This window comes from Humulus lupulus, chromosome 3 (assembly GCF_963169125.1).
Source record: "Humulus lupulus chromosome 3, drHumLupu1.1, whole genome shotgun sequence".
Classification (NCBI taxonomy): Eukaryota; Viridiplantae; Streptophyta; class Magnoliopsida; order Rosales; family Cannabaceae; genus Humulus; species Humulus lupulus.
Window position 1 is genome coordinate 254,429,509 of NC_084795.1, and position 22,091 is coordinate 254,451,599.

Consider the following 22,091-nt stretch of genomic DNA (forward strand, 5'->3'; position numbering starts at 1 on the left):
TGCTAAGTTCTCTAAGTGTGAATTTTGGTTGGAACAAGTGACTTTCCTAGGGCATATAATGTCCAAAAAGGGAATAGCAGTGGATCCAGCAAAGATAGAGGCCATGGCCCCAACCCAAGAATGCCTCAGAGGTTCAAAGCTTCTTAGGGTTAGCAGGTTATTACCAGAAGTTTATTGAGGGTTTTTCAAAGATTTCCATACCCTTGGCCAACTTAACCCATAAGCACCAAAAGTTCACATGGACGGAGAAGTGTGAAGAAATCTTTCAGACTATGAAGGATAAGTTGATCTCTGCACCTATCCTTTGTGTTCCCGCAGAGGGCGGAAAGTTTGTGGTGTATTGTGACAGATCCAAAAAAGGCTTAGGTTGCGTGTTGATGCATAATGGAAAGGTGGTAGCCTATGCTTCAAGGCAGCTCAAGGACTATGAGCAACGATATCCCATCCATGATCTTGAGTTAGCCGCAGTGGTGTTCGCACTTAAAATATGGAGACATCACCTTTATGGGGATAAGTGTGAAATTTATACCTATCACAAAAGTGTGAAGTACTTCTTCACTCAAAAAGAGTTGAACATGAGGCAACGGAGGTGGTTAGAATTAGTGAAGGACTATGATTGTGAAATTTTATATCATCCAGGCAAGGCCAATGTGGTGGTCGATGCATTGAGTAGACGAGGACATGGGAGTGTCTCAGCTCTAAGCACAATAGAGACACCTCTGCAGAAAAATATTATAAACGCCGGTATTGAGTTCGTGACATGAGGCCTAGTGAACCTCACTCTACAGTCCTCCCTAATGGAGCAGATTAGAGAAGGGCAGAAAGTGGATGAAGCCCTAATGAAGCAAGAAGCTTTCACTACTACAAAAAAGACTTTTTAGGACTAGCATTGCGAGTCCTCTATTTGAGAGCCTTAAAAACTAAAGTTTTTTAAGACTTGCATTGCGAGTCCTAAAAGAATGTTTTTAGGACTCGTGTTGAGAGTCCTAAAAACTCTTGTTGAGTGCCTTTAAGTATGTGCGAGTCCTAAAATAATGTTTTTAGGACTCTCAACGCGAGTCCTAAAAAATCGGGTTGAGTGCTTTAAGTAATTTTTTAGGACTCGCAAAGATCCCATTGAGTGTCTTTAAATTAAGATTTTAGGACTCGCTTTGCATGCCCTTAAAAGTAAATTTTTTTTTTAAAAAAAATGCAGCTACAATTTTCATTTTGATTTAAAAAAAATATATCCCTTTGAGAGTCCAAAATGTATTATATATGTTAGATTTCTAAAATTCTCAAAAGAAAATACAACAAAATAATTTTTTATTAATTACTCAAAAATATAATTTCAATATTTAGTCTACACGGCTTACAAAATCATATTACATGATAGCTTAAACTACAGTCAAATTCTATTATCACCAAATGTTAAACAAGAAATATATACAAAGTTAGTGAAATATATTTTTGATTCTAAAAACTTCAACTACCAATGTTGTCTGGTGTTGCGCCAAAGAAATGCATCTCAATATAGACATGCACATTATAAAAAAGTTCTTTAATTATTAGGTTCATCAAACTTTTCAAAAATTTGCTTAGAATCAATCAATCCATTGCAAGTTGATAATTAATATTATAATATTGTATTTATAAAAAAATATACCTTTAGAAAATAAGCACGTCCAAAACATCAAGGAAATTTGGGATAAGAAATATGTTTCAAGAGAGCTAGCCACGCTTGTATTTGTTTACAAATTTCAACATTTTTTAATGATTAAATTTTAATCCTCGTGCAACTAGATATAAATTATTAAGAGAAATACAAATTCATTTGAATTAAGATTGAAAAATGATTGTTTTAAACTTAAGATATAATGTACTAATCAAAAGATCAATTACATATATCCAATATAAAAGAAATTTAAGTGCAAAACGTTAAAAATAGATGTCAATCTGCATAATGTCTAGATTTAGTATTGGAGTTTTGAGAGATATTTAGTTACTCACCCTTACTAATTAACCTATAGACAGTCCACATGCTATGAAGAAATAATTTCAAACCAACATTTAAATCCCAAAGAACTTTGAGTGTCACATCTCTAGAAAAAAAATACTGCAATTTCATAAAAACTAGTGTTGAAAGTCCTTACCAAAGACAAATTCTAGCTTTTGCCACACTAAGTTATTTTCTATATCAAGCGATAAAACAAGACAGATTTCAGATAAAGAATCCTAAACAAAAGCGGGGAGACGATTATACTAAACGTTTATAGGAGAATAAAGATTATTATACAAGAGATAATCTATAGAAATGCAACACACAAATTTACCAAGTTACATAGCAAAGCAAACATACATGTGCATTTGAAAGTTGTCATCTTACTCCAGATGGATATTGCTTTTCTTGCTCCAAAACCAAATGTTCCATTCTGTCAACTACCTAGCTTCATAAAGAAATAATTGTCATCAAAAAATTAATCAAAGAACAGTGGTAAGAACTTAAAGAATAATGATCACCAAAGCAAAACAGAACAAAAAACTAAAAAATTAATAAAAAGTTTCTCCACTGGAAATATAAAGTTCTTAAAATGTTGACAACTAGAAATAAAAAAACAAGAGAGGTCCACACATACTTTTATTATATTAAGTTACCACACTTATTGGATGTACTCCTAAAAAATAAAATATCTCACTAGATAAAGACCAAACTTATACATGGCAAACGAAAAGAATTATAAAACTCAATATAATGCTCTCCCCTGCTTTTGTTCAAAACAAACTGAATTATAAGACACAACAAAAATATTAGAGCAACCAAACTGAGAAGTAAGAAGTTTAAGTCATAATAAATATAAATTATATATCTTAAACTTGTTCTCAATGTTATATAAAGACAATGCTATATATTATATTACATTCAAAAGAATAAAATAAATATTTAACAACCAAACATATATGATAAAAATAAACCCTGCAAACACTTTCCTGAAGAAGTTTTGCCTCCATTATAGATCCACAAGCAATCGATATATCTTTCAAAAAGCATGCATTAAAGACTAAAGGAAATGTGCATGGTTCTTAATTAAATACATACAAAGCTAGTAGTTGTTATAATTGTTACTTGTAAATTGCATGCTGCAACAATAACTTTTAAGTAATTTGGACGAAACATCTTAAACACCAGAGGAAGAAAAAGATGGGAAAACGTGTTAGAATATCAGTTTCTACAACATTGGACCCCACACAAATGATGGTGGTTACATAGTCTATTTTATATTCAAGTAATGTTTATATAAATGTCTGTCAAGTAGAGTGGTGGTCGTAATTATATGTAATATATAACATTTCGATTGACTATATAAAGCATGCTTAAAGGTGTCTCAAACCTTTAGATTTTGGAGCCTAATATTAAGATTATAGGATAAAACTTGGGACTTTCATCAAACATGTGCTATGCAAGACAATTGTAGAACATGCATAAATTGCTATCATGATAAAATCACACAACATAATCTGACTGAGAAAAGCACAACATCAATTAACAGAAATATACTACATGAAAATTTAACAAAAAAATAGGTTACAAAAAAAAACATATTACATGAAAATTAAAACATAGTAAAATACACATCTTGCACTGAATAGAAGAAAAAGAGAAAAGCCAACTTGTCACCATCTATAGAAAATCGGACAACATATCCCCTAATTTACTAGCCTAGCCATCTGTCACATTCAACACCAACATGCCAAACAAATCAAACAACACACACGTTATCATCCATATATCACCGCAGCACACAAAATTCTCAGAACCTACTTCACTAAGACATGCAAGTTCTCAATCTTTCATTGTCACCGCAGCACACAGAATTCTCATAACCTACTTCACTATGGATGAATATTTAAGATATTCAAACTCCTCTAACATACACATGTATAATATTAAAAAGAATAAAAAAATATACATCTTCCAATCAATAGAAAGCTTTGAAAGATGAAGAATATTGGACCGTCCTCCACTTGTTGATGGAGTACCATCTTAAAAAATGACTACAAAAACTTATTAGTGGCAACTAATTTTATATAAACTAGTTACATATATAAACATTAAATCAACTAGTTATAAATGTATCATATGTTCTTTGATATGATTTTGTTTAACCAAACCTCTCCATTCTACATCACTCTTTATGGAATTTGGCATTAGTTCTTATCGTTTACTAGTATCTGTTTTAGCATCAATAATGTCTATGCCAATTCTTGATTTTGAGGGTCTTCACAAGTTTCCCATCAATTAAAAAAAGCAACTCTTCATATTTTTCTAATAAAAGCAAGCAATCAAGTAGGTACAAAACAATTATTATAATAAAAGTGATGTTCCTATAAGATAAAAGCAATATGATGACTAGAAAAGAAACTAATAAAGGCATAAAGTCTACACCTAGCACGTAAAAGTAAATGCCTACAATAATCACATGTTATGTTCATGTTATCTTATTGTTTTGGTTACTATTAGCATAATAATGGATCAACTATATGAATAATATAATAAAAGCAATGCTCATATAATGTAAGCAAGCAAATGTACAAAAAAATATTATAATAAAAGCAATATTCTTATAAGATAAATGCAATATAATTTATGTATTGACTACAACATAAACAAATAATGAGCATTGACTAATAATACTAGGAATTGAGTTAAATTGTCAAATAGTTCTTGTCTTGTGATGTTTCACTTTTTCTTCCGCTAGCAATTAAATAGCCCTTGTCTTTTCATGTCTCCACTGCCAATTTTTCTTTTCACACTTTTGTTCACAGACCACTAATTGTTCTACCCTTTCGAATATATTAATCCAACTTGCATAATCCCACTACACCTCTAACACACACACGCCTAACTTGCATAACCTCAACACACAATCATATATTCCAACCAATCCACTATTCACACACACCTCCATATGAACTACCCCAATACACTTACATACATAATATACATCCATCATACATATTTTAACTCTTTTTTCACTGAGATGTCTTTAGTCATCTTGTTAATCTTTTAGTTTAAAGATGCAGTAGTTTATTTCATAACTCAACACCAAAGGAAAAGCTTCAAAGTCAATCAATTTTTCACTCACCTATTCCTCGCTTCTTGCTCACCTGTTGCTCTTCTTGGAAATCTATACAAAACAAGTCAAATCAATTATGAAGGGCTTTAGCTTGGTATAATAATGAAACTCTAGACTGGTAGCAGGTGGTACCTAGAATTGTTGGAAAATTCCAGAAGAAATCAAGTGTTGAAAATCTGGTAAGGAAATGACCCAACATACTTTTCACCAAAAATAATTCAAAACAAACTCTTCTCTATAGGTCTTGCTCTGTGCATTTTTCCAAGAAAAATTATTGTATATGTACATACACAAAAATAAAATACTCTACATTACCAAAAGTTCATGATATGCATATATATATATACTATTTCTTTAAGTACTACAAATACATATATATATATATATTTGATGACTGATTAATTTGTTGAGCCCAGAGTTATAAGAAAATCATAAACAAAGCATTCAAAGTGGCAAAAAGAAGTTATCAAAGCTTTTATTTTCACTTACCTAAAATCCATACAAACAAAAGACTTTATGTTGTCAGAAGAAATAAACCAACACCTCTTCTTAGTTGTACAAGAAAGAAACAAAAAACTTTATGTTGTCAGAAGGAAAAGCATCTCTCTGTAGATTGGAAGTTAATCAAACTAAAAATGGAAATACAAGAGCCAACAAACATATAGCAATACAAGAGGCGGACGACTTCGGACCGTTGGTCGACAGCCCTGGGCAGCGCGTGTGGTGGTGAGCTCGCGGGGATCGACGTTTCGAGGGTCGACGGTACGATTGGGCTGGCGCGTGTACTGCTCCGGCAATGGGATGATGGTCGTTCGGGCCTTACAGAGGCAACACAGTAGTGAGAGAGAGAGGAAGAGGGCTTCGGAGAAGAGAGCTTCAGGGAAGATAGAGGGAAAAGAGGGGGGAAAAAAGGAAGATAGAGGGAAAGAGGGAAGATAGAGCTCGGGGAAGATAGAGGGAAAAGAAGGAAGATAGAGGGAAAGAGGGTTTCAGATTTTTTTTATTTTAAAATTTTCTTATTTAATTAATTAAAAAATATATGATATCTAATATATAAATTATTTTTAGTTAACACAATTTCTTTTTATTTAAATTAAAAATATCTTGTGTGTGACTGAAATAAATTCCAAATGTGTATTTTGTCCTTATATTTTCGAAACAATGAGACAATTTTAAGGACTTGCTTTGAGAGTCCTGAATACTCTATTAGGACTCGCAAAGCGAGTCTTTAAAAGTCACCGTTCCTAATTTTTCAGCCCAGCTGTTTTTAGGACTCGCTGTATTAAGGACTCCCAAAGCAAGTCCTTAAAATTGTTAAGTAAAACACTCATTTTTTAGCCCAGATTTTTTTAGGACTCGCATATTTTTTTAGGACACTCATTGCGAGTCCTAAATTGTATTTTTTCAGGACTCCTAATGAGTGTCCTAAAAACTCCATAAATATTTTTAAGGACTTGCATTTATGTGCGTGTCCTAAAAAAATGTCCCGTAAAGGGTATTTTGTAGTAGTGTTTAGTACAGGAAAGTGGTAGGGGTGACTTCACTATGTCTAATGGTGGATTGCTGCAATATAAGGATAAGATCTGTGTGCCTAACAATGATGAGATTAAGGAAAGTATTATGAAGGATGTGCATACAACACCCTATTCCTTACATCCAGGGTCGACAAAGATGTACCAAGACCTTAAGGCGTCATGATTTCTTCTTCATCTCTATATTGAATTGCTTAATTTATGCTTAATGCTTGATCATCATTTACGCGATTTATGATTTTTACTCAAGATCTGAAAAGTGAGAATTGAATATAATTAAAAAATCATAAATACATATTGGATAATAATAATAATAATAATAATAATAGAGTGGATGGTTGATGTAATTAAATACCCTAAGTTTTTATTTCATTGAATTGTTTATTTGTTTCTTTATTTATGTTTTTATTTCTTTATTTCATTTTATTATTTCAATAAAATCTTTTAATTGATTTTAAAATAAATTGAATTGATAAAAGTTGGAAATTAATAAAAAATCCTCGTGAGAACAATACTCTATTTATCACTTTATTACTTGTTTACGATTGCGCGCATGCACTTGCGTACATAATTTTCACCACAGCAGGCACTGCTTTTAAGCTAATCAGAATCTCATATCATCTTGGTCTTTCGTCTACTGTATGAATTGCATTAACTTCTACAATTCTTGTATGAAGTCAATTTGTTGGGACTTACTGGTGGTTTCATCTTGTTGAACTCTTGATGGAGTCATTCTTAGTTCTCATGATCTTGGACTAATCTTCATCCACAATCTACAAAAAGGTTAAAAAAGGGGTGAGTTATAAACAACTTTATCTAATCGTCAATTTTCTAGCATACAACTTCTCATTATTTTCCCACAGACGACGCTAATTTTTTAGGTCAAAATTTTCCCAAAATAATAAATTTCTCAATCAGAAAAGATCTTCAACCTTTTGTCGACAATTGATGTAGTACCATATATCTTTACACATTCTTTTGGCTAAACCAATAGCATAAATGTGTTCTATGAAATTGAATGAATGACCTGAATGGGGAGTACCTGCAAAAAGGTTCTTTGATGCTTAAGTCAGTCTATAATTCTTTCTCTATAATCCGCAATTAAACAGTAAAAATGAGTCTAAGGTCCTCAAAAATAAGTCTCAAGTCTACTATTTATGAGTAATAACATGAGAAAGGGGAATTAAAAAGACTTATCCCAATTGGTCCATATGTCAGCCTTCTTATTTCCTTCTTTCAAACCGAGCTTGGAGCTTGAGGACAGAGTGATTAGCCAAACTCAGCTTCTCCCGAGTTCCCGTTCTCATTCTTTGAAATCATACTTTGACCTTATGTGCGAGAAATTATTCTGCCTACACGCTACTAAGCTCCTTTTTCTGTGTTGCTATACTTAACTACAATATTTGAGCTTAGCGGTAGAGCACTTATTCAGCCTCTCCAGTTGTTTAGCTTTTTTCCTCGTTTCATTAATCTCAGCGAAGCTTAGAGCCCAAGTGACAGAGAAATTGATCTGCCTCCACGTTGATTAAGCTCTCGTTCATTTTCTTTCATTACTTCCTTTTTTCCGAATTAAACGATGCATTTAATTCGACTAAGGGTTCATACATCACACTGTTAAATGGGTTGACACGACATGTTTCATGTAACCCATTTACAAAAACAATGTGTTTGATTTGTGTTAATGTATATGTCAACCAATTGATAACATATTTTACTTGTTCATAATTTGATTTATGATCCATTTCACATGTTTATGAACTATTTATAACTCATTTAACACTAATATGACATGTTTAATATATTTTTAAAAAAAGTAATTGGTGAAAATAGACAATTTTAGAATAACTTTTTGCAAATTGGCCTTCCAAATAAGGTGGCAAGAATTTTTGACAAGGTTTTCAAAATTTCTAACAGGATATCAAAGGGTGTCTGGCAGACTATTTTGCAAAAAATTATCAAACTATGTCTATTGTGCAAAGTGGCTGTAAAAATAAGGTTGTTTTGCCAACCAACTAAATGTTAATAAATGAATTATTATTGTATCATTTTTGGGTTAGACATATCAACTTGAAAATGACCTATTTAAAAAACGACACTACTACAAAATTGTACATAGGCAACACACGAGAGATAATAGTTTTCATAGAACTGTTGTCTCGTGTCAAAATTATACACGACACAACAGATTCTCTCGAACTGTCATGCCATACTAATTAAAACTTACATAAGACGATAGTTATATTGCGATTGTCGTCACATTTCTATTTTTAACACGAGACAACATTTCTATTCAAACTGTTGTATGATCAAATATAATTTTTTTAACAAGTACTAAATAAATTTGTATTTATTTTAATATATTCATAAAAAAAAAGTACTAATAATTTACGGCACTAAATTGCTATTAGTTAAAAATGAGTTTTTTTTTTTTTTGTGAAAATGAGTTATTTAAATAATTGTCTAACTTTTAATAATTTTAATGTTAATTTTTAATTAATTAAATTAGTTATTATATATTTAATAAAATAAAAAATTTATATAAAAATTCATTTATAATCCTTATATTTTCTTTCAAAACTAATACAACAATTATTTTATAAATTAAAAATATGAAGCATATTTGCTATTAGCCGCATATATATTTAATATATTATAATTAATTTTTTCTTATTATATTATTAACAATATAACAAATAAGTAAATAAGTTATTTTTTTCAGCACTAACTATACTATAGTATACTATAACTTCCACATAAAAATAACTCTAATTGTCTTTCTTCCTTCTTCAAACCCAACCCAAATTAAAATATGCCCAACACATAATTGCCCTAGCCCTATCTTTATCTCTATCAATCTCTCTCATTTTTCCAGTCGTTTCTCATTCTCTCTCACTCTTTTCGCTTTTCAATTTCTTTCTCTCTCACTCCCTTTCGATTTTTGCGGGTCAGGGGTACGAAGGTGGTGAAGGTGACGACTCGGGATCTTCTCCTCGTGTAAGTGTAACCACTGACAACATTCTCTCTATATATATATATATAAATATGTATGTTGATTTGAAGGAAACATATATGAGGCGTGACCAACTTAATATCACGCCATGTCTACTTTTGGAAAATGGTATGTTTGTGTGTGTGCTTATATATATATATATATATATATATATTTATATGAGTTAACTAGATAAATTGTATTTGTATTTGTATTTATGTTCTCTTTTTCTGGACTTATTAGAGAAATTAACCTGTAATCTTTATATCACTCAAATATACTGAAATTAACCTATTAATATAAAATCACTCAAATATACTTTATATTTACATTAAAACTACAATTATATTAGCTTAATTTCGGCTTTTGTTTCAATGTTGTGGCTTTGTTATAAAGAAGAAAAGTGTGAAACCAAGATATATTAGATTCATATGCAAGAAATTTGTTATTGTTTTTATTAAAACTAATATATCGTTTTGTAACTAGTTTAGGTGTTGTTGCTGCTTGTTGAAGAAATTTCCAACACTATTGCATATACAACATCCATTGGAGAAAGTTCACACGTCGCCACCGAAACTCTCCAACTCAGGGTTGGTCAAGCTTTCACTTTCCCTTGCCTGCACCACAAAGCACCCGTGAGCCAAGGCTCAGGAAGAAAACCCAACATGTGCATAAACAGATAATATAAACTTCCAGACACTTATCTAGCACGTCCAGCAGCAATAACCTACACATACAATTATTTAGTTAAAAACAAATGGTCATTGGACCAATATGGGGCCACTGCGCTGAACAATTGACCATAGAGTCAATCCCGGGCCCTATGCCCAAGCCACGTGACCATAAAGTCACCGGGGCCTTTGCCCTTAGCCCTAAGTAACTAGCCGTAGAGCTAGTCCAGCGTACCTGGAGCTTTAATGATTCATCGACCATAGGGTCGACCAACGTAATACTACGTTGCTGGTTTAGGCCTAAGCCTTTCGACCAGCGCGCTATTGCCATCATTGACTAATAAGTCAAGCCCTGATCCATGACTACAGACCTCAATACAGAAACAAATATGGATAGGCATATCTCAACAGAATACGCACATATGCATGTTAATCACATAACACCATTGAACAATCATTCTCACAATGCTGATCATACCTATTTAACGGGGCCTCATGCCCTAACCACAGAATTCATACAACGGTCATAAAGCACTTAAGAAGATATCAACCAACATGTGAAGCAAAAGCTTAAATATAAATGTCCTCGAGGCCCAAGCCCTAGTCAATATATTTGATAACAGTCGGGCCAAGCCCTAATCACATATAACACGTATTGGGTGCAGTTTTCTTACCTTAGGTCCGAGTATAGCGTAAATAAGAATGACCCTCGATCACGATCCCAGTTCCGAGCCCCTAGCGGTAACCTAGTCACAACCATAAAATAGGATTCCATCAATAACGAGCGAATAAAGGCTTTTGAATCGAGTCCTAGCCTCCGGGGCCTCGAGTTCCACTAAACCGGGTAGTGGAATCGATCCCGAGCCCTAAGGAAAAAGTTCCCATTTAAAAAAAACTTCCCAAGGCCAAAAAGTCCAGGCGGGCCGTGACCTGGCCCTGAGGGTCGCGACGCGCCCCTCCTATATCAAGTCTCCTCCCCTTGTCAAGAGGTGCGGGTTGCAGCTTTCCCTATAGAGTCGCGACATACCTCCCAGACAGTGGCCTCCTAAGGCTCTGGGTTCAAGCTGAGTCGCAACCCCTCAAGAACAAGGTCGCGACTTGGCCCCCTCGAACCTAGAATTTCTTCCATTTTCAGCAGCCAAATTTAATCCAAACTAACCCAAATTCACCCCTAAACCATAATTCAGTTACCACAATAGTTCTAACACCTTCCCAACAATAAAACCCATCAGAAATCCAGTCTTAAACCTCATCAAAGCATCACTTTCAATTCTTGAGCTAAAAGGTTAAAAAACATCTCAAAACAACCATGGATTCTACGGAAATTTAACTATAACAAAATGTTTAAATGGTTACCTTAGCTGTGAGTGAAGTTCGTCTAGCCACAAGCTATCCAATTCCCAATCCCAAGCCTTCAATTCTTGTGTTTCTAGCCCAAAATCATCTTAATTTTTCCCAAAGCCTAGTTGAAGCAACTTAGAGAGAAAGAGAGAGCGAAGGTCTGTTAGTGAGCTTCTGAGTGTTTCTTTTTGTGTGTTTTGTCTTTTGTTTCCTTAAACTTAAATGACTTAAGCTAATCCCGAGGCTCGGGGTACCAAAAACGTCCTCGAGGGAAAAACGGTCAAATTCCCCAATATTCCCTCCTAAACTCACTAACTTCAAATATATCACCAATTATTTATTTTTATTACCCGATAACCCAATTATATGCCTAATCCCAAAATATCCCTTGACTCGCCCCGAGTCGGGTATTGGGTCCCACTGTGAATTTCCTGCTAACTTGCTCCCTAGGATCGTCTCGTGTCGAGTAACCCAAATAAACCCACATAATGATGTGGAACCTCACATATATCACATATATGCACATAAATATACAATTATGCCCGCAACAAGCCAAATTATCAGAATTTCCCTTCTAATAAGAAACAGACTCACATGCATATTTAATATCTCTAAACATGCACAACTAGTCATATTATCACATAATCCACATAATTACAATTAAATATAACACTTAAGCATATAATTCCATATATTTCCATCTTGCCCCCCTAATCAAGTCCCTAAGCCTTATTAGGTAATTTTGGGACGTTACAACTATCCCCTCCTTACAGAAATTTCGTCCACGAAATTTTACCTGAACAACTCGGGATACTGAGTCTGCATATCTACCTCCAGCTCCCAGGTTGCTTCCCCGACCTTGTTGTTCCTCCATAATACTTTAACTAAGGGTATAGTCTTGTTTCTCAAGACCTTGTCCTTCCTGTCTAGAATCTGAACCGGTTGTTCTTCATAGGAAAAGTCTGCCTCCAGTTCTAGATCCTCATAACTCAGTACGTGAGTTCCATCTGACACATACTTCCTCAACACGAAAATATGGAATACACTATGCACACTAGACAGTGCAGGGGGTAAGGCCAAACTGTAGGCCACCTGCCCGATCTTCTCTAGGATCTCAAACGGTCCCACGAACCTAGGTCTCAACTTGCCCTTCTTTCTGAACATCTTCATCCCTCTCAGAGGTGAAACCCTAAGGAAGACATAGTCTCCCACCTGGAACTCTACGTTCCTTCACCTCGGGTCTGAATAGCTCTTCTATTTACTCTGAGATGCGAGCATCCGAGCTCTAATCTTCTCGATAGCCTCGGTGGTCCCTGAACTGCATCAGGACATAAATTTTTCCTCTCACCCATCTCATCCCAATAAATGGGCGATCTACACTTCCTACCACATAGAATCTCATAAGGTGACACCCCAATGGTAGACTGGTAGCTGTTGTTATAAGAAAATTCTATCAGAGGCGAATATTTACTCTAGGACCCTTCAAAGTCCAACACACATGCTCTCAGCATGTCCTCCAATATCTGGATAGTCCTCTCAGGCTGACCATCAGTCTGAGGATGATAAACTATGCTGAACTTCAGTTGTGTATGCATCGCCCTCTTCAAACTTCCCCAAAACTTGAAGGTAAAGATAGGGCCCCTATCAGACATGATAGACCTCAGAGTCCCATGAAGGCGAACTATCTCTCTCACATAGAGATTTGCATACTGGTCAACCGTGTAATTCATCCTCACCGGTTGAAAATGAGCTAATTTCGTATATTGATCCACGATGACCCAAATAGAATCATGCTGGCCCACTATCCTGGGCAATCCTACTACAAAATCCATCGTGATATCCTCTCACTTCCACTCTGGGATATCCAGAGGCTGAAACAGCCCTACTGGCCTCTGATGCTCAGTCTTAACCTGCTGACAAGTCAAGCACCTTTCCACATACTTAGTCACATCCCTCTTCATCCCAGGCCACCAATATAAAGTTTTCAGATCCTGGTACATCTTTGTAGTGCCCGAATGAAGAGAATAAGGGGTAGTATGAGATTCATCCAGAATCTCTCGCCTGATCTCAATGTCCTTCGGAACATAAATCTGATCCTTGTTTCTCAACAAGCCCATTCTTGACACTGTATAGTCCTTAGATAATCCAGCTAGGACGTCTCCTCTAATCTGCCCCAACTGTGGATCATCTAACTATTTCTCCTTGATTCTCTCCAGAAGATTAGACTATAAAGTGATGTTGGCTAACCGGCCCACTTCTAACTCAATCCCTGCTCTAGTCATGTCATCAACTAATCTTCTCGATATATGCCTGGCACTATATAGCTTTCCTGGACCCTTCCAGGTTAAGGCATCCGCTGCCACGTTGGCTTTCTCAGGGTGATAGAGGATCTCACAATCATAATCATTTACCAGCTTTAACCAACATCTCTACCTCATATTCAGATCCTTTTGGGTGAAGAATTATTTTAAACTATTGTTGTCAGTGTATATCTCACACTTCTCACCATACAAGTAGTGTCGCCACACCTTCAGTGCAAAAACTAGTGCTGCAAGCTCTAAGTCATGTGTGGGGTGTCTCAGCTCATATTCCTTCAGCTGTCGTGATGCATAGGCAATCACCTTCCTTGCCTGCATAAGTACATAACCCGGACCCTACCTCGAAGCGTCACAGTAAACTACAAACTTGTCTCGATCTGTAGGAAGACTCAAAACCGGAGCAATGATCAAACTCTTCATGAGATTTTGGAAGTTGTCTTCGCACTTGTCTGACCAAACAAACTTCTAATTCTTGCGGGTTAACTCTGTCAGTTATGACACAACCTTGGAGAATCTTTCCACAAAGCATCTGTAATACCCTGCCAATCCCAAGAAACTTCTGATCTTTGAAGCATTCTTCGGTCTTGGCCAATCTATGACCACCTTAATCTTCACTGGATTTGCCTTAATTCCATCCTTACTAACTATGTGTCCTAAGAAAGTCACCTGTGGCAACCAAAACTTACATTTCTTGAACTTCGCATATAGCCTGTGTTCTCTCAACCTCTGTAGTACCAATCTGAGATGTTGTTCATGCTCAGTCTCTGTCCGAGAGTATATCAATATATCGTCAATGAAGACAATCACAAACTGGTCCAGGTAGTCCTTGAACACTCTGTTCATCAAATCCATAAATGCTACTGGGCATTAGTCAATCCAAATGACATCACCAAAAACTCATAATGCCCGTACCTGGTGCGAAAAGCTGTCTTTGGTATGTCATGCTCTTTGATCCTCAGCTGGTGATAACCAGATCAAAGATCTATCTTAGAGAATATCGTTCTACCCTGCAACTGGTCAAACAAATCATCAATCCGTGTCAGAGGATATCTGTTCTTGATAGTCAACTTGTTTAGTTCTCTGTAATGGATACACATCCTTAGAGAACCATCATTTTTCTTCACAAAGAGGACCGGTGCGCCCCATGGCGAGAAACTGGGCCTGATAAAGCCCAAGTTTAGTAACTCCTGTAGTTGAACCTTCAGCTCAGCTAGAGCCATCTTGTAAGGTGCCCTAGACACTGGCTCTGTCCCTGGCACCAATTTAATTATAAACTCAATCTCCCTGTGTGGAGGTAACCCTGGAAGATCCTCTGGAAACACGTCCAGGAACTCACAGACTAATTGGGTCTGTTCAATCCCACTGGCACGACCTGAGTGGTATCCACCATACTAGCTAAGAACCCTATGCATCCCCCTACAATAGGTCTCTAGCTCTAAGTAATGATATCATAGGTATACGGGGTCCATGCACAGTGCCAACAAAAACAAAGGGGTCCATGCACAGTGCCAACAAAAACAAAGGGGTCCTCACCCTCTGGCTCAAAGGCTACCATCTTATTCTTATAGTCTATCATTGCCCCATACTTCTCTAGCCAATCCATATCCAGAATTATGTCAAAAACGGTCATCTTCAGCTCTACCAAGTCAACTGATAACTCCCTACCATCCACTGTAACTGGTAGTGAACTTATCCATCTCCTGGAAATCACTAACTCCCCAGTAGGAGGCAACATCATACCAAATCCCACAGGATAAAAGTTACATGGTCTACACAATACATCTATAACCCTACTAGCAACAAAAGAGTGTGTAGCACCTGAATCAATAAGTGCAGTATAGAAGGTTCCAACACTAGAAAGCTGACTTGTAACTACCGAGGGACTAGCCTCGGCCTCTGCCTGGGTCAAGGTGAACACCCGAGCTGACGTCAGGCTATCCACCTTCTTTGGCTCATCCTTTCTGGCTCTCGGGTAGTCTTTCCTCAAGTGCCCCATACTACCGCAAACAAAACAGGCCTTCACCCGACACTCCCCAATATGGCACCTCCTACACCTAGCACACTCTAAGAATGCCCTCCATGTCTCACCGCCACTCTGGCAGCCCATCTGTATGCCTCGTGGCCTTCTATTTGGCCCTGGAGCTGAAATTGTGTTTAGAGTCTTCCTCTTCTGATCACTGGGCCTCCGCTCTACCAAAATATGGAAATGGAGGTCCCAGCCTTCTAGAATCCTTTCTGGCTGCATTGTCACGCCAGATCTTGTTCTCTGCGCTCTCAGGTGTAAGTGCCTCTCCACAGCCTGTGCATAGGTAGTCACTCCTGGAACAGTAGTAATACGAACATCCCGGGCTATCATAGGTTGTATCCCCTGAAGAAATCTCTCTCTTCTGGTCCCATCAGTGGGCACCAGATCCCCGAAAAACTTTGCTAACCTGTCGAACTTCAGGGTGTAATCAGTCACTGTCATGTTACCCTGAAGTAATTTGTTGAACTCTTCAGCCTTCGCAGCTTTAACTACATCATTATAATATTTCTCATTGAACAGGGTTCTGAACTCTTCCCATTCCATGGTGGTAACTGCTCTGGTCTGGGATACCACCTCCCACCATATTCGGGCATCCTCTTGAAACATATAAGTGGCGCAGGCCACTCTCTCGTTACCACCTACCCTCATAAAATCCAGGATGGTGGTTATCATGGTCATCCACTGCTCAGCCTTCTGAGCCACCCTCAAAGACTGGAGGGTTTTGCTTCTTGAACCTCTCATACAGAGGTTCCCACCTATCTTCCTCTGCCTGGGCCTGTACCACTGCTTGTACCTCTGGTTGTATTACTACCGGCACCGCAGCCTGTAGGCTCCCTGCTGGAACTTGTTGCTGTCTCAAGAGGCGTATCTCTTCTTCCTGCCTCTCTAATCTGGCTCGCAAGTCCGCGAGCACATATTGCCAGTTTTCTGGAGCTGGCGGTGGGGCCTGGCCCTGATCATTTCCTTCACTGGCCTGTAACTCTTGGTCAGCCAATTTCTCTGACCTTCGAGGATTCATACTATTACTCAATCCACCATACAGAGATCAAATCGGTTGTTAGGTAAGCAATGACTATACCTTTTGCCGCCTGACGATCCATGATCAACAGATAACAAAAAAGTGCAATGCTAATAAGCATGCCATTACGCAATATATTCATTCATAGTGCTAATAAGCACTTCCTGATATCCATCAGCAATTAACAATGCACATAAACATATCCATGCATTTTCACAAGTCTAACATAGCTAATAAGCGTGTTCTTTCATTCCCAGCCAGTGTTAATAGTGCTAATAAGCATTTCCTGGCCTACATACAACTAATAACGCTCATAAGCGGGTCCCTTGCATTCACAAGCAATAACGATGCTAATAAGCACATTCTTTATCATTCATACAGCAATCAAGGGCCAGGCCCTATCAGATTATCTCATGCTTCCTAAATAAGCATGCAAATAAGGCATTCATATCATGTTTAAGCATTTGAACATATAAACACATAATAGTTACCGAACCCTGAGTCAAGCTTGTCTTTAGTGGCGAGTATACATGACTGGCTAGTCTTCAGGAACCCTTAAACCTTGGCAGCTCTGATACCAAGTTGTAGCGTCATCCTAATCCAAGACCGTTACACTGTGTACTTTAAATTGTGTCAGACTTGATAACCAAGTCATTTGGTTTAAAATGTGTAACTAAGTTTAGTGTCAAGGGTTAAGGTTAAAAATTTTGGTCAAAAGAACTGTTGACTTTTATTTAAAAAGTTTCATACAGACATGGGATCCCAAAATATTACAACTAAACTTTTAAAAAGCTAAATCTTCATCAAAAATTACATTCAGTCGACCTAAGCGGTAAAAGTAGGGCTAAAACCTTAGTTCCTCTGAGAGATCCTCGACCGTGGTGGTGAAGCAGCCGCATATGTACACGCAGCCACCGAAGCTCTCCAACTCATGGTTGGTCAAGCTTTTCTTTTCCCTTACCTGCACCATAAAGCACCCATGAGCCAAGGCTCACCAAGAAAACCCAACATGTGCATAAACAGATAATATAAACTTCCAAACACTTATCTAGCACGTTCAGCAGTAATAACCTACACATACAATTATTTAGCTACAAACAAATGGTCATTGGACCAATTTAGGGTCGCTGCCCTAAACAGTTGACCATAGAGTCAATTCCCGGGCCCTATGCCCAAGCCACGTGACCATAGAGTCACCTGGGGCCTTTGCCATTTTCCCTATGTAACTAGCCATAGAGCTAGTCCAGCGTACCTGGCGCTTTAATGATTAATCGACCATAGGGTCGGGCAACGTAATAATACATTGCTGGTTTAGGCCTAAGCCTTTCGACCAGCGCGCTATTGCCGTCCTTGACTAATAATTCAAGCCCTTATCCATGATTACAGACCTCAATACAGAAACAGATATGGATAGGCATATCCCAACAGAATACGCACATATGCATGTTAATCACATAACACCATCGAAATCATTCTCACAATGCTCATCATACCTATTTAATGGGGCTTCATGCCCTAACCACAGAATTCATACAACAGTCATAAAGCACTTAAGAAGATATCAACCAACATGTGAAGCAAAAGCTTAAATATAAATGTCCTCGGGGCCCAAGCCCTAGTCAAGATAATTGATAACAATCAGGCCAAGCCCTAATCACATATATAACATATTGGGTGCAATTTTCTTACCTGAGGTTCAAGTATAGCGTAAATAAGAATGACCCTCGAGCACGATCCTGGTTCCGAGCCCCTAGCGGTAACCTAGTCACAACCATAAAATAGGATTCCATCAATAACGAGCGAATAAAGGCTTCCGGACCGAGTCCTAGCCTCCGGGGCCTCGAGTTCCACTAAACTGGGTAGTGGAATCGATCCTGAGCCCTAAGGGAAAAGTTCCCATTTATAAAAAAAACTTCCTAAGGCCAAAAAGCAAGACGAGCCGCGACCTGGCCCTAAGGGTTGCGGTGCGCCCCTCCTACAGCAAGCCTCCTCTCCTCTATCAAGAGGCGCGGGCCGCGACTTGCCATATAGAGTCACGGCGCGCCTCCTAGACAGAGGCCTCCTAAGGCTCTGGGTTCAAGCTGAGTCACGGCCCCTCAAGAACAAGGTCGAGACTTGGCCCCTCTAGCCCAGAATTTCTTCCATTTTCAGCAGCCAAATTTAATCCAAACCAACCCAAATTCACCCCTTAACCATAATTCAATTACCACAATAGTTCTAACACCTTCCCAACAACAAAACCCATCAGAAATCCAGTCTTAAACCTCATCAAAACATCACTTTCAATTCTTGAGCTAAAAGGTTCAAAAACATCTCAAAACAACCATGGATTCTACAGAAATTTAACTATAACAGAATGTTTAAATGGTTACCTTAGCTGTGATTGAAGTTCATCTAGCCACAAACTATCTAATTCCCAATCCCAAGCCTTTAATTCTTGTGTTTCTAGCCCAAAATCCTCTTAATTTTTCCCAAAGACTAGTTGAAGCAACTTAGAGAGAAAGAGAGTGAAGGTCAGCTAGTGAGCTTCTGAGTGTTTCTTTTTGTGTTTTTGTCTTTTGTTTCCTTAAAATTAAATGACTTAAGCTAATCCCGAGGCTTGGGGTACCAAAAAAGTCCCCGAGGGCCAAATGGTCAAATTCCCCAACTTTCAAATATATCACCAATTATTTATTTTCATTACCCGATAACCCAATTATATGCCTAATACCCAAGATATCCCTTGACTCGCCCCGAGTCGGGTATTGGGTCCCATTGTGACTTTTCCACTAACTTGCTCTCTAGGATCGTCTCGTGTCGAGTAACCCAAATAAACTCACATAATAATGTGGACCCTCACATAAATGCACATAAATATACAATTATGCCCGCAAAGGGCCAAATTATTAGAATTTCCCTTCTAATAAGAAACGGGCCCACATGCATATTTAATATCTCTAAATATGCACAACTAGTCATATTATCACATAATCCACATAATTACAATTAAATATAACACTTAAGCATATAATTCCATATATTGCCATCCTGACCCCCTAATCAAGGTCATAAGCCTTATTAGGTCATTTTTGAACGTTACATCACATATTTCACATACAGAGTAAAATAAAAAGATTTTAAGTATTCTAAACTTGGAGAGTTCTTGTTGTAAACTAATTACTATTCTTAATAGTTGATTATGTATTTTATTTCATAACCAAGTTAGATTGTTTGTATTTCTTTTTATCTTTTGGTTTGTTTGATTATTGTTGTGATGTTTTTGGAGTTAATGAAGGTCAAACTTTAGTATTTGGAATCGATTTGATTTCATATTTTGTAAGAATTTTTTTCTAAAATAAATCAATAATTTAATTTTTAAAAAGAAAAAACAAATTATTTAACTATGGTTAACTGCACAATTTCGCACCGCAAGTAGGTACGGTGTGGTTTGCGGCTAATGCTAAAAAATTAACCGAGCGGTTAAGATTTTCACTTAACAGCACTTCGTGGGTTGGTTAATTTTTTTTTTTTAATGTTTTCATGTTAAACGTCATTGGATGTTAGTGATCATTGATCCAGATAATCACATGTGCTACTATCTCAATCAACTTAGAAATTCTCCTCCAAATGATCTGACGAACCTTATGACCATGTAATATATTTTGAACTTAATTTAGATTATAATATGGTGATACAAAAAAAAGCATGTTCTTCATATTGATGTACATATATAGTGTCTCTTCGCACATTAAGAGAAAGAATGGGATAAATGAAAAAAAGTTACAAGTGGAAAATAGTCAAATGCCCTCGTCAAACTTCGTTGGTATAGTGCGGCTTTTATATCATAAGGATGATGAAGGACTATTGCGTGCATGAGGCACCCATCCGATGGCTAACTACTAATGTAAGCATATTTATAATAGTTGAAGTACAATTCTATTCAATTTAGTTTCTAACTTAATTTTTTATTTTGATTTTTGTAGTGTGGTGGGAAGAACACATATAACTGTGAGGAAATCAATAAAACTTGAAATGAATGGGCAGCTAAGCTCCTTGAGCAGATGAACAGAAGCTAGGGTAACTTTTGAAATTAGACTTCAAAAACAAACTAATTATAGTTAAGGCGTGCACTTACATAGTTTTTTTGCAAGAATGTATTTACATTTTAATCTTATAAGAATACTTACATAGTTAAGACAAGGATGTATTTACACAGTTAAGGCAAGAATTATATATTTTAATCTTGTAACTTTAGCTTTATAATATACTGAATTATGTTGATTTTGTACGTTGGATGATTTGTTTAGATTATACTATAATTATACAAGAAATTTTGAATGAATGTAGAGATTTAAAATAGGGAAAACAATTTCCATTTTCTGTGTGTGGTACATCAGTTCAAAACATTACGTCGTCTCATGTACCACATGGCACAACGTTTGCTTAAAACCTATTGTCTCATGTTACAATAGTTGCCCATAAAATGTCGTATCATGTACTTTAGGGGACGACATTTCACAGTAACTATCGTCCTTTGTGGTACATGAGACGACAGTTTTATTTGAATTGTGTATCCTGCTAGTACATGACACTACACTGCATGGTACAACAGTATCAGAATTGTTGTATGAACATTCTTACCACAGTTTAAAACTGCGGTACCACGTTAATTTTTCAGAAGTGTGGGTTAAGCGCCGACTTGTCTACTCGGAAAAAAAATATTTAAAATAAATCCAAACCCATTTAATTTGTGTGGGTTTCGAAGCATGTGATTGTGTCTGGACCGTTTTGTCTCCTCTATTTTTTTTTTCTTGTTCTCCCTAAAACCAAAAGCAATCTTGCATAAACTACTCTATTATGACCATGTTGTGACTTTATCTAGTTTGGTATCATGTTGGGTGGTTTTGCATCAATAATTCACTAGCTAGCTAGCATTGAATTCCATCTACATATGTATTTGTTTTTAATTATTTAATGAAAGAACACTGATCTGTTACGTTCAACAGTCACTGAGGAGAATTGACAAATTGAGTCTAAGTGTGGGTTTTATTCAATATCGTACTTCGCAAAGAACGCGATATATCAGGCGAAATTTGCAATAGA

General features: G+C 36.7%; 1 long non-coding RNA gene across 1 annotated transcript; it reads right to left on the reverse strand.

The window, feature by feature from the left end:
* Nucleotides 1-1,288: 1,288 nt before the first annotated feature.
* On the reverse strand, nt 1,289-6,115 carry LOC133823676 (uncharacterized). The gene is made up of 3 exons (XR_009888445.1): nt 5,247-6,115; nt 5,124-5,165; nt 1,289-2,422 (listed from the first exon to the last, which is right to left on the reverse strand). It is a non-coding gene; the product is annotated as an uncharacterized LOC133823676 (long non-coding RNA).
* Nucleotides 6,116-22,091: the final 15,976 nt, after the last annotated feature.